Here is a 10,526-nt window from a genome sequence, read left to right on the forward strand (position 1 = left end):
TGCACTAATTGCTCTCTGCCCACAGAGCTTGCACAGGAGGAGCACGGAGTGCTGCACGCACGGAATAAATCCCATTTCACCCCTGCTCAGGCTCACGGGGCTGGGGAAGGCGCTGCCCTCAAACGCCACGGCTCTGCCACACCAAAATCAGCGATTCCCAGCGCCCGGCGGCAGGGAAGGCGCTTGTGCTTTTCCACCCCAAAACACGGCTTTCCTTTGTAGCCATTCAAAAAAGCCAACTAATCTACCCCTTCCAATTAAGCTGAGATACGAACTGCACTTTGAAAGTTCTTAATCCATCCTCTGCCTCATTAACTCAGAAAATTTCACCCCCATGGTTGGCCCTATCAGAGAGGACGGAACACCTGGCACCAGTTAGTTCTAATAACGAGCTGAGCTGTGCAGATTTCGGAGCCTGTCGTTATATGAGAAAATAAGACGGCTCCTCTCAGAACAGAATATTTTACTGGACATTCCTTTAATTTGTCTCTGGCTGACAACTCCTCCCACAGCCGAAGGAGCTAATTGATTTGATGAGTTCCAGGCGCCCGCTGTGTGTGTGGCACCTGCCCTGCTGCCCAGCCAAAATCGACAATATCGCTCTGGGATTCGCCTTTCCTCCTCTGAGGAGGCAAACACACGTGCCCTGTTAGTGCCCTCAGCTCGTCTGGGTGCTGGTTTTCTCCCAGGGGTTCAGCTGGGTTATAAAATGTTATCATATAAAATTATGCACATTTTAATCTGATTATATATATATTTGTGTGGTGTATATTTTATATTGATGATACTTATTATGTTATTTATAAATATATAATATTTATTAAATAGATTATGTTTTGATTTAATTTAATTTAACTATATTTAATTTAATAATATACATGATGTAAAATGTAATAATAAAATAATAAAATAATATTAAATAAGAAATAAAAATAATAAAAATTAAAAATAAATAAAACACTAAATATAAAATAAAAATAATGAAGGTATTATTTAACATATAAAACATACAATTATGTAAATTTAAATTTATAATATATTTATATTGTATATATTTAATATATATTATATTTATTATATTAATTATAAATATATATTTATAAATATATATTTTTAATTAAATTATATAAATTATGTTAAATGCAATAGTAAAAATATAAAATGTTATAATATAAAATAATGTAAATTTTTATTTTATCATGTAGGTAATATATTTCTATATTGTGTTTATATAATGTATAATATTGATGCTATTATTTATAATATATCATATTTATAAAATAAATAATATTTTCATTTAATAATGTAAAATGTAATAATGAAAAATATTATAAAATGAGGCTGTGGGTGCCTCCCAGGTCAGGATCCTCCTTGTGGAGGGAGGGAGAAGCTCTTGGCTCTGGGGAATCTGAGCCTGTGAGGACAAACGGGAGCCTCACTCCGCAGTGCCAGCAGGCAGCTGGGGGCTCTTTCCAGCCCTGCTCTTTCAAGGCTCACTTAAAATAATATCGAAAGAAAGAGGCAGATGATAGCAGGTACAAGTATGTGTCTTCTTGTGTTACAGACTCTTAAAGGAAAGGGTAAGATTAGTGCTCACCTCTACAGAGGTGCACATGAAATAACTGGTTCCTGAACCTGCCACAGCCTGTAACAGTCCTCCTGTCACTTTACACAGCATTTTTGGTACTGCCACAGTAGAAACAGTCATTAAAAAACCGAGGAGCAAAGGAAGGATTTCTCTGTGTCTTCCTCACTTCTTTCCTGAAAAAAGAAACGTGTCAGTTGTGCTGTTACTGCTCGAGCTGAACCAGAAGTATTCCTTTGCCATGAAGAGGGAGCCACCCCATGAAAATGAAACCATAACTTATTTCCCCAGAGCTGTTTGCACGCTGCCAGCATGCCATAAAATCCTGCCTCTTTCTGCAGCCCAGGAAAGCACCACAGTGGGGAGGAGAAGGGGAGAAGGGGAGCGAGGAGGCAGCCAGGGCAGGCTGATGCTGTTGAGGCAGGATGGGAACAAAAAGACTCTGACTCCAAAGGTTGCTGAGAGTAAAACTCCGATTTTATTCAAAATCCACCACTCTTTATACAGAGTTTCATTCAGACCAACTCCATTGATCCTGAAGTGAAAACAACCTACACCGTTGGTGCAGAGTGCTTGACGCACAGTGATAAAATTTAACTATAAACAATGCGAACAACAAGAGAAATAAAGAATTATTTACATTCTTTTCCAACAGGTTTCTGCCTGGTTAGAAACTCTCTGTTTCTCTCTGACAGTCTGAGAGCCACAGCAGGCAGCAGCGTGGCTCCTGGGTGAAAGCTGACGTGAGCAGCGGGATCTCATTTCCAGAGGCACGGGATCGCAGTGCGCCGGGATGGTCTGAATGCAGCTCAGAGGTTTCTCTAGGAGCACTGCCCGCAGCTGAGCCCAGGTGAGAATCCTCATCTCAAGGTGACCCGGTATCAGGTTCATCAGCAGGCACCACTTTTCACACACCTCCTTCACCCTGGAGTAGTCCCCAAGCCTGGAAACGTGGCAGCTTGGCGGCTGGCAAGCTGTGCGACTGTCTGTCGCTGCCAGGGAAAATATAAATGATGGCAGTTGCTTTAGCATTTCGATTTCGTAGGTGCTGGCAAACACTCCCCAGCATGAGCTGCTGCATGCAAGTGATGACCTTTAGGAATGCTGGCATCTCCCAGTGCTTAAGAAGCAGGAGCATGAATCAGCAGAAGGGAGCAAGGGGAAAAAAAATAAAAGATAGTTAAAAAGGAGCCTGCTGTTAGCAGTAAGTTAAATAAAATTCTCCTGGTCCTCCAGTCAGATTTATTAACAGTGACCTTGGCACTTGCAGAGCCCCCTGCACAAAAGCCAGGCCCACGCTTGCAGATTTAGTGCACAGTCAGGGCCTTGGCCAGCCCAGTCACCGCATTTCACCCTTTCTGTAATTTAGATTTTAAATCTACGAGGAAACAAACCCATTCTTCCAGCCTAAGCACAAACAGCCTCCAAGTGAGGCTCGGAAAGGCGGGCACAGAGCCCTGGGCTCCAGCTCTGCCCAGACACCTCTGTGACCAGACTCAAAGGAGCAGCACCTTGGGAAAGCCACAGCTGGAGGTCCGTGGTCAGACGGAGCCATGAGCTGCCCACCCAGGGACCATGCACATGGTGCCAGGCCAGGGGAGGCATTTTCTGCAGCCTCTGCTTTGAGGCAGAGCTCCCTCCCAGCTGCCAGGCAATATCCAAACAGTGCTGCAGCCCCTTTCCTGACAAACCCAGTGCCCACAGTCCAGGCTGCCATGTGTGTTTCAGTCCCACCAAGTGTTTTGCAGCTCATGCCCATCAGCCGTGGTCCCTGGACACCACCTGGGCTGCAGAGGAGCTCTGAACCCAGCAGTACAGCGCTGAGCCTGTCTGTGCAATTCTGTTCAGCTCCAGCCAGGATGCTCTGCCTGCTGTGAGTCTCTGCCACATCACCAGGACCAGCCTGAGCCACGGCTCCGGGTGCTGCCCCTGCCTCACTCCTTCCCATACTGGGAAGAGGGACTGTGCCCAGCACAAATGAGACGTGTCCCAGTTTCTGCAGAGGATGTCCCCAGCAGGAGCTCTGTCATTGTGACAGGCATGGGATGAACCCCAGCAGAGCCCAGACTGGATGCTGCGATGCCCCAGGGAACCCGGGCCTCACTGGTGTTCTTTGCACTTTAATTTCCCCTTTTCCTCTCAAGTTTTCTCCTTGGCCAGGGGCTCTGCTGCCTTTGCTGCGATTTTCCAGCAGAGGGGGATGCAGCCTCACCAAAGCCGTCCTCCTTTCCTGAAGCATTTGTGTCCTCACCTCCATCCTCACCCTCACCCTGCCCTGGCAGGGCTCCCTGCACAGCGCAGCCCCCTGTGCCATCGCCCACACCCAGCCCTCCCCTGGCACATGGGCACCGCAGGGTCCTGCAAATCTTCCTCTCTATTTTTGGGAATAAATCCAAAGCGAGGGATGTTATCAGCAATGAGCTGCTCCCAAGAGATGGAGAGCAAGAGAGGAACAGCAAACCCAAGCCCCAGCCTGCCCGAAGGGAACATCTCTGGGCAGTTGTCCCCAGAGGTGTCACAGCTGTCACCACACTCTCACCTTGTACCAAAGGAGCATCCAATTTGCCCCAGCTGTGAGGGGCAAATCCCAGGTGGTGCCTTTGCCTTTAGTGGGGAAGAAGGAGCACAGCTACAGGTACAAAGAGGCTCCCGTGAGCCCAGCCAGCTGAGCTGCACTCATTGACACCAGCCAAACTCACAATCTGTCAGCTGCACTCATTGACACCAGCCAAACTCACAACCTGTTGCCTCAGCACCTGGTGAGAGTCCTGAACTGAGCAGGGGGACCTCCGTGTACATCAGTGCTGAAATCAGGAGCACAGGGAGCACCCAGCCCACTCTGCAGTCTCCCTTGCACTGGATTTTGGGTGCTCTGCTTGTCTGCATTGTCCTTTGTCATCTCCTCTGGAAGTCACCTTCCCTGCTGGCATTTCACGGAGCGGGGCTGGACACCTCACACCATCATGTCAGAGCTGTGCTTCAAGGTTATTTCCTATCAAACGCTCCTCTTCCAGCCATCCAGCTATTTTCTCCTTGGCTAAATCATCTGAAAATAGACTGCAGCCATCCTAGTTCTTCCTGCTTTGTATGCATGAGCAGGAAGGGGAATTTAGGATTTTGCTGTAATGCCATACACAAAAGCCTGCTGGAGAGCATCACTTTGATTAGCTTTTATTATTATACCCAAGAAAACAGAAAAGAATAAGAATAAGGGAGAGCCCAGCATGTGTCTGCTGTGCCTTGCTGCTTCAAGGCTGCTCAGAAAATCTGCCTGGTTGCTCGGGGCCTTCATCAGGAGCATATTTGTGAATATCCAAAAAATGGCTTGGGTTTTATCCTCTTAGTAATAAGGGAGAGAAGGGCAAGAGCACTGTAATGATTTGCTCTCTAGACCATCCCAAAATCTGGGCTCTGGCAATAAAGCAGCCTGACCCCGAGGCCCCCCCTTTCACTTGGTCACCTGCAGGCAGGTGAACCTTTCCAATCCCCCACCACACCACACAGGACACAGCAAAGCTTCCCAACTGCAAGCAAAGGCATCCCAGCTCCTGGAAGTCTGAGACGGAAAACTTGATTTAGATCTGGGAATTAAATTAGCAAAAGGGATAAAAAAGAGGAAAAATATCTTGCATCTAAGCACGCATCTTTGGCAGAATTTATGACTGGAAAAACGTATTGGGATGTGAATTTTGCAGGCAGCTTTGATGAGTGATGGAATGGACCAAAGTCCTTGCTCTAAACTGCCTGAACTTTGAGGATTTGATGCAGATCCAGAGTCTAAATTTCCATTGGGGACTTTCTCATTAAAACCAGAAGCAGAAAGATCTTGTTTGCTTACAGAGGCTGTACCAGATACTAACTTGCCCCTTCTCCCCCTGTGTCCTGGCCACCCCTCTTTATCCTTTCTCAGTTCAGGTGAGTCTTTGTCACAAGGCACTGACAAAACAAGCAGTGCTGGTTCCCCCAGGACATGGGGCACTGCAGTTCTGGAAAACAGAATTTAGTGCAAGCATCTGCATATGGATTTTTTAAACAAATCTCATCCCAAATAAAGCTCATCCAAAGCTGTGGGCACTCCAATCGTGTTTAAAAACACGAGAACACAGGAGAGACAGAATTCAATCGATGCTTCCCTGCTTCCCACCCAGCCAGGCGAGCACCAGTCATGAGACTCACACAGCTTAAATCCCACTGTTACACTTTCCCACCAGACAAATCCTGCTTTATTAAACCAAAGTGCAAGGGAATTAGCAAAACCACCCGTTTCCTTCACACTATAGTATATATAAGCAACCTAATCTACACGCCAAAGCTCCCACCGCTCTCAAAACCTCTCAGCTGGGAATTCCCATCAGCAGCTCACAGTCTCCCTCCTGTCAGCTCGGGATTACCTTTCCCTAACAGGGCACGGGAAGGAGAAAAACACATGGGCACCTGCCAAGCTCATCCCTGCGGCTCCCCTCGCACGGCGACCCCACCTGAAGGAGAACCGCAGGCACGGGATGGGGCAGGGGGCTGCACACCAGACTAATTAGTGCTCGGCTTTGCTCATTAAAGAGGCTCCTTTGGCTGACCTGACCAAACAGTTCCCATGGTTTCCCTCCATCCTTCATCCTGCTGGGGCTGCTCAGAGGCGCGGGGAGGAGAGGGATTGATGAGCCAGGGAGGGATGCCCATGTCACCCCGCCTGCCAGGACCGGCCCGAAACTCTGCTGAGAGAGAAGGAGATGCGAGTCAGCGAGGCAGTTTCGTGTCCACGAGATAAGCAGCAGAAATCAGGGGTAATTGGCAGGGCTGGGAGGACGGAGCTTTTTGTTACACAAGGCTTAATGGGCCTCTTCGGAGGGAGCAGGAACCAGCGAACATTGCAGCCTGGAATAGCGATGTGCTACATCCCATTTCTCAGGAGGGAGGAAGGAAGGAAGGACACGTGAAAAGAAAATAGCAGTAAATGATCCCACTTCATAATTTTTCTTCCTGTAACCCTTCTGGCCTTACAAACAGGAACTTGGTTTAAAACTAAAAATAAAGCCTGATGCCCGTGTCGCAGTTGCAGATGGGTGTTTCCGAGCGCGCCGCTGGGGCTCAGCCCTGTTCTATAAGCAGCCTGGGCCGGGCACCCGAGGAAAGTGCCTGGCTTTGCATTTGCTATATTTACATATCATCAGTTATCAGGAGAACAGGATGTCCCAGGGGATCTGAAATAGGATATACCACACTCCATCTCCCGGGCAGTTCAGCCACGGGCCAGGCCCGTATGAGTGATCCTGTTTGCCCGTCTGCCGCGGGGCTGCCCGGTGGGTGTCACCCACCCCAGCCCGGCTGGCACGCGGGCCACGCTGCTGTGGCATCCCCCACCTCCCTCCAGACACGTGTGGCTGCAGCAGAGAAGAGCCGAGGGGTGGAAAGCTCCTATTTCTCTTTCTGCCACGCTATTTTTTATTGTGAAGGCAGAGGAGATTTATTCTCCCCTACCAACAATCCGGTCTGTATTCTCCTCCACACGTGGCTTCTCACACTAAAGCCCCAGCAGCCATCGGGAGCCTTTCAGTGCGGGGTGATGGGGCAGGAACCAGGCCTTTCCCAGGCAGAGCAGTGCCAGGGCAGGAGCAGAGCCCTGGCACAGCTTCCTGCAGGCCCGAGGGTGGCTCAGCAGGTACAAAGCACAGAGGCAGAGAGGGCAGGTGGGCACACGGAGGGCTGGGCTGCAGCCCCCTGGCCCTGCACACCCTGCAGGGCACGGGCTGTCCCATCGGAAGCACGCGGGGTGCCCTGCCTACCTTACCACCTTGGATTTAAATGCCTTTCTCACACGCTGGGCGTAGCTGCCAAGTATTGTGCCTTCAGTACATCACTCCACCTTGATTTCAAACCACTTCAGCCTGCGTTTGGGAGTGGTTTCCAAGCATTCAGCTCACCCGTATCTTATCCACACTGGTTTCCTTTATGAGCTGCACCCACTAGAGGTCCAGAGCTTTAAATGCAAACCCAAACAAATATGTGGTAGCGCTTCCCATTCCCACTGGCCTGGCCTGGAGTGGGAGTGGAATGAGTCAGGAGTACCATAAAGGAAAGTGAAATAGATCCACCCTGAGCAGATGATAGGATCAGGGCAGATTAGTAGCCTTGGATCAGATTCAAGGGTCAGCATAAATCTTTAATCTCTGCAAAGTCCTCGAGCCTCCCTCCCCTCGCTGTCTCACATGCACACGCACCAGGCATGACTAAACAGCTCTCTGCGGGGATGGCAGACGCTTCAGAAACTCCCGGCTGGTTTTGGTTTGCAAAATACAACAATAAAGCTGCTCTCTGTTCTGCGAACGTGAGAACTTCCCTACGCAGGCACCTCGCCCCTGGGTGCTGGGGGATGCTGCCAGGGACGGTGTCACACCACAGCCACTGCTCCCACCAGCTCCAGGGGCTCACCGGGGACCCTCTGCTTTGCTCTGAGCCCTCAGTCAGGCTGAACCAAGCAAGCGTCGGGTGAGAGCCAAGGACAGTCCCCACCTTGTGCCTTATTAGGTCCTGCCATGGTCTGCCAGCACGTCGTTGCTCATTATTCCTCTGTATTCTCTCCCCACTGCCACTGTGCTCAGTGCACATAATCTGGAGAGTTCCCAGGTTTCACGTGGAGCTGCAAGTGCCTGGCTCAGGGCGGGTGGAAATGCCAGGCTGCCCTGGGAAGGGGCTGTGTGGGAGCAGAGGGGCTGGAGGAGACGTGTGTGCCAGCTTTGCACCCGACTGATGCACTAAGGGGAAAAAAAAAAAAAAGAAAAAAAAAAAAAACATAGCAAAAAGCCCTGGCCTAGTTTTTGTTTCACTGTGCTGGGCTCAGGCTCGAAGGATGTGGTTTGGTGGTCAGCACATAAGACAGCAAATGAAAAAAAAAAAAAATTCCTTTGATTAAATCCAGATCGGGTCTGTGCAAGCTCTTTCCTGTGGCCATCGGGAAATCACAGGAGGGAAAACCCTGCCCACGCTGCCTGTGGCTGGGCACCAAGGGCCGTGACGCAGCCTGCGGTGGCCTGTCCTGCTCAGTGGGGCACTTTGTCCCACGGAGCGAGGTGGCCCATCCTGGCACCTGGGGGACTCGGTCTCTAAGGGGGCTCTGAGCCACCCATCCCACCGTGCTGAAGGCTCCACCTCAAGCTGCCTCGATAGATTTATAACAATTCAAGTCACTCTCACCACCCCTCGGCGCACAAAGGGCCAGGCAAGTTCTGTATAAGAGAATATTTATATATTCCCATAAACATTTTTAAATGGGAAATTGCCTAATGTGCCTTATTAAAGGGAAAGCACGAACAGCTGGCCGAGGGCGCCTGGCAGAGCTGCTGACGGTGGATGTGCTGTTGCTGCTGCACCTCGCAGCTCTAATTGTTTCAGGAATCCTTTGACTCATCTTCCGAGCGGCTCCAGGATCTGAGCAGCGATCTGCGTCTTGCCGGTCTCCTTCGAAACACCTTTGCCTCGCTGCTGGGCTCAGCAGGCTCGTGCTGCAGATGCCTCCTGACCTCAAGTGCCCAGGTGCTGAGCCGGAAAACCCCTCGGTGGTTCTGCAGAGCCGGGCCCGTGCTTCTCACACGTGCGGCGACAAGGACCTGCCCCCGAGCCAGCCCTCACCCCTGCCAGGTCCTGCCAGCCCCACAGTGTCCTTTCTGCCCTGCCAGCCAGCAGTCCTTGGCTCTCCCGGGGCTGCAGGGACGCGGTGAAAGCCTGCCACGCTCCGGGGCGCAGCAAAGCTGTCCCCGGGCTCCCGCACAGCGCCCGGGGAGGAGCTGGGGACACGCACCGGCAGGTCCCCGGCTTCTCCCCGGGGACCAGGGATGTCGCTGAGCGCTGCGGTGCCAGCCTGCTCTGTTACTATGGGGACAAGCGCCACGAGCCCGACAGCGATAAAGGTATAAAAATCCCCAGCAGCTTCGCTCGGCGGGTGGCAGCGGGACCACCGGGGTGCCCCAACCTGCCCCGGTGGCCTCCCACACCTTGCGACACCCATCCCGCCGCTGTGTCGGCCGGATCTGCCAGCTCGGGGCTTGCCCACAGCTGTGGCTGCGCTGTCCTGCCCGCAGCATCCCCGGGCACCCCGTGCTACGGGCACGGCACGGCACGGCACGGGCACCGTGCCCCCGCAGCACCGCGTTTGTACGGCCGGGCAGGCTCACTCACTATTCACCCGGCTGCGCCTGAATTCCCCCGGACCTTGGGACACTCATTTCAGCCACGGAAAAGCTGATGGGCAGCCAGAGGGAAGGGAAAACAGGCAAACGGCCCGGCGAGATGGAGCGGCTGCTGCCGGGGGAGCGTCCACCCCGCTGCTCCCCAGGCTGGGAGATGCCACCACCGGAGCCTCCAGCCCCGGCTGAGCAGCAGCTCCTGGGACGCCTGTGTGGGGTGCTCCCGTAGCTGTCCCGCCTGGGGAAAGGCGCTGCTCCCGTGGGAACGGGCCCGAGGAGGGATTGAGAGCGGCTGTGCTGCCGGCAGGGAGCTCCAAGGACGGCCACAGCTCTCCCGAGGGCATCTCTTCGACAGCGGCCCTTGGGAGGCCCGGTGATTCAAGGGGAAAGCTCTGCAACACTCATTCTGGGAAGTTTCCATTTGAATTGCTGCAAAGAGCAGTTTTTCCATGATAAACAGATTGCTTCAGTTCCCCAGCAGCACTGGGGGGGTCACCGCCACCCCCTCCCTGCACGGGGCCCTGACTCATCCTCCACCCAAAGGCTCAGCCAGGGGCCGGCGTGGCGGGGCTGGGATGGCAGGGCCCTGCAGGATGGGCCACGAGAGGAGCTCCCATGCTGCAGGAGAATCCAGCCCCGGAGCCACCCACACCTCGGTGAGGTCAAAATTTGTCTGAAATGAAGGACCTGAGAAAGCCCCTCGCCAGTCCTGACCAGCAGAGCAGAGCCAGGACCCTTCTGGGGCTCTCTGGGGGGACTGGGCT

General features: G+C 52.1%; 1 long non-coding RNA gene across 2 annotated transcripts; it reads right to left on the reverse strand.

Annotated features, from left to right (window-relative positions):
- Positions 1–2,040: 2,040 nt before the first annotated feature.
- Positions 2,041–9,876, reverse strand: LOC144246986 (uncharacterized). Of its 2 annotated transcripts, XR_014958092.1 has the most exons (3): positions 6,405–9,876; positions 6,160–6,294; positions 2,041–2,705 (listed from the first exon to the last, which is right to left on the reverse strand). It is a non-coding gene; the product is annotated as an uncharacterized LOC144246986 (long non-coding RNA). The 2 variants fall into 2 exon arrangements; XR_013340703.2 differs by having other exon boundaries at positions 6,160–9,876.
- Between the last annotated feature and the right edge of the window lie 650 nt (positions 9,877–10,526).

This window comes from Lonchura striata, chromosome 12, assembly GCF_050655825.1.
Source record: "Lonchura striata isolate lonStrDom1 chromosome 12, ASM5065582v1, whole genome shotgun sequence".
Taxonomy (NCBI): domain Eukaryota; kingdom Metazoa; phylum Chordata; class Aves; order Passeriformes; family Estrildidae; genus Lonchura; species Lonchura striata.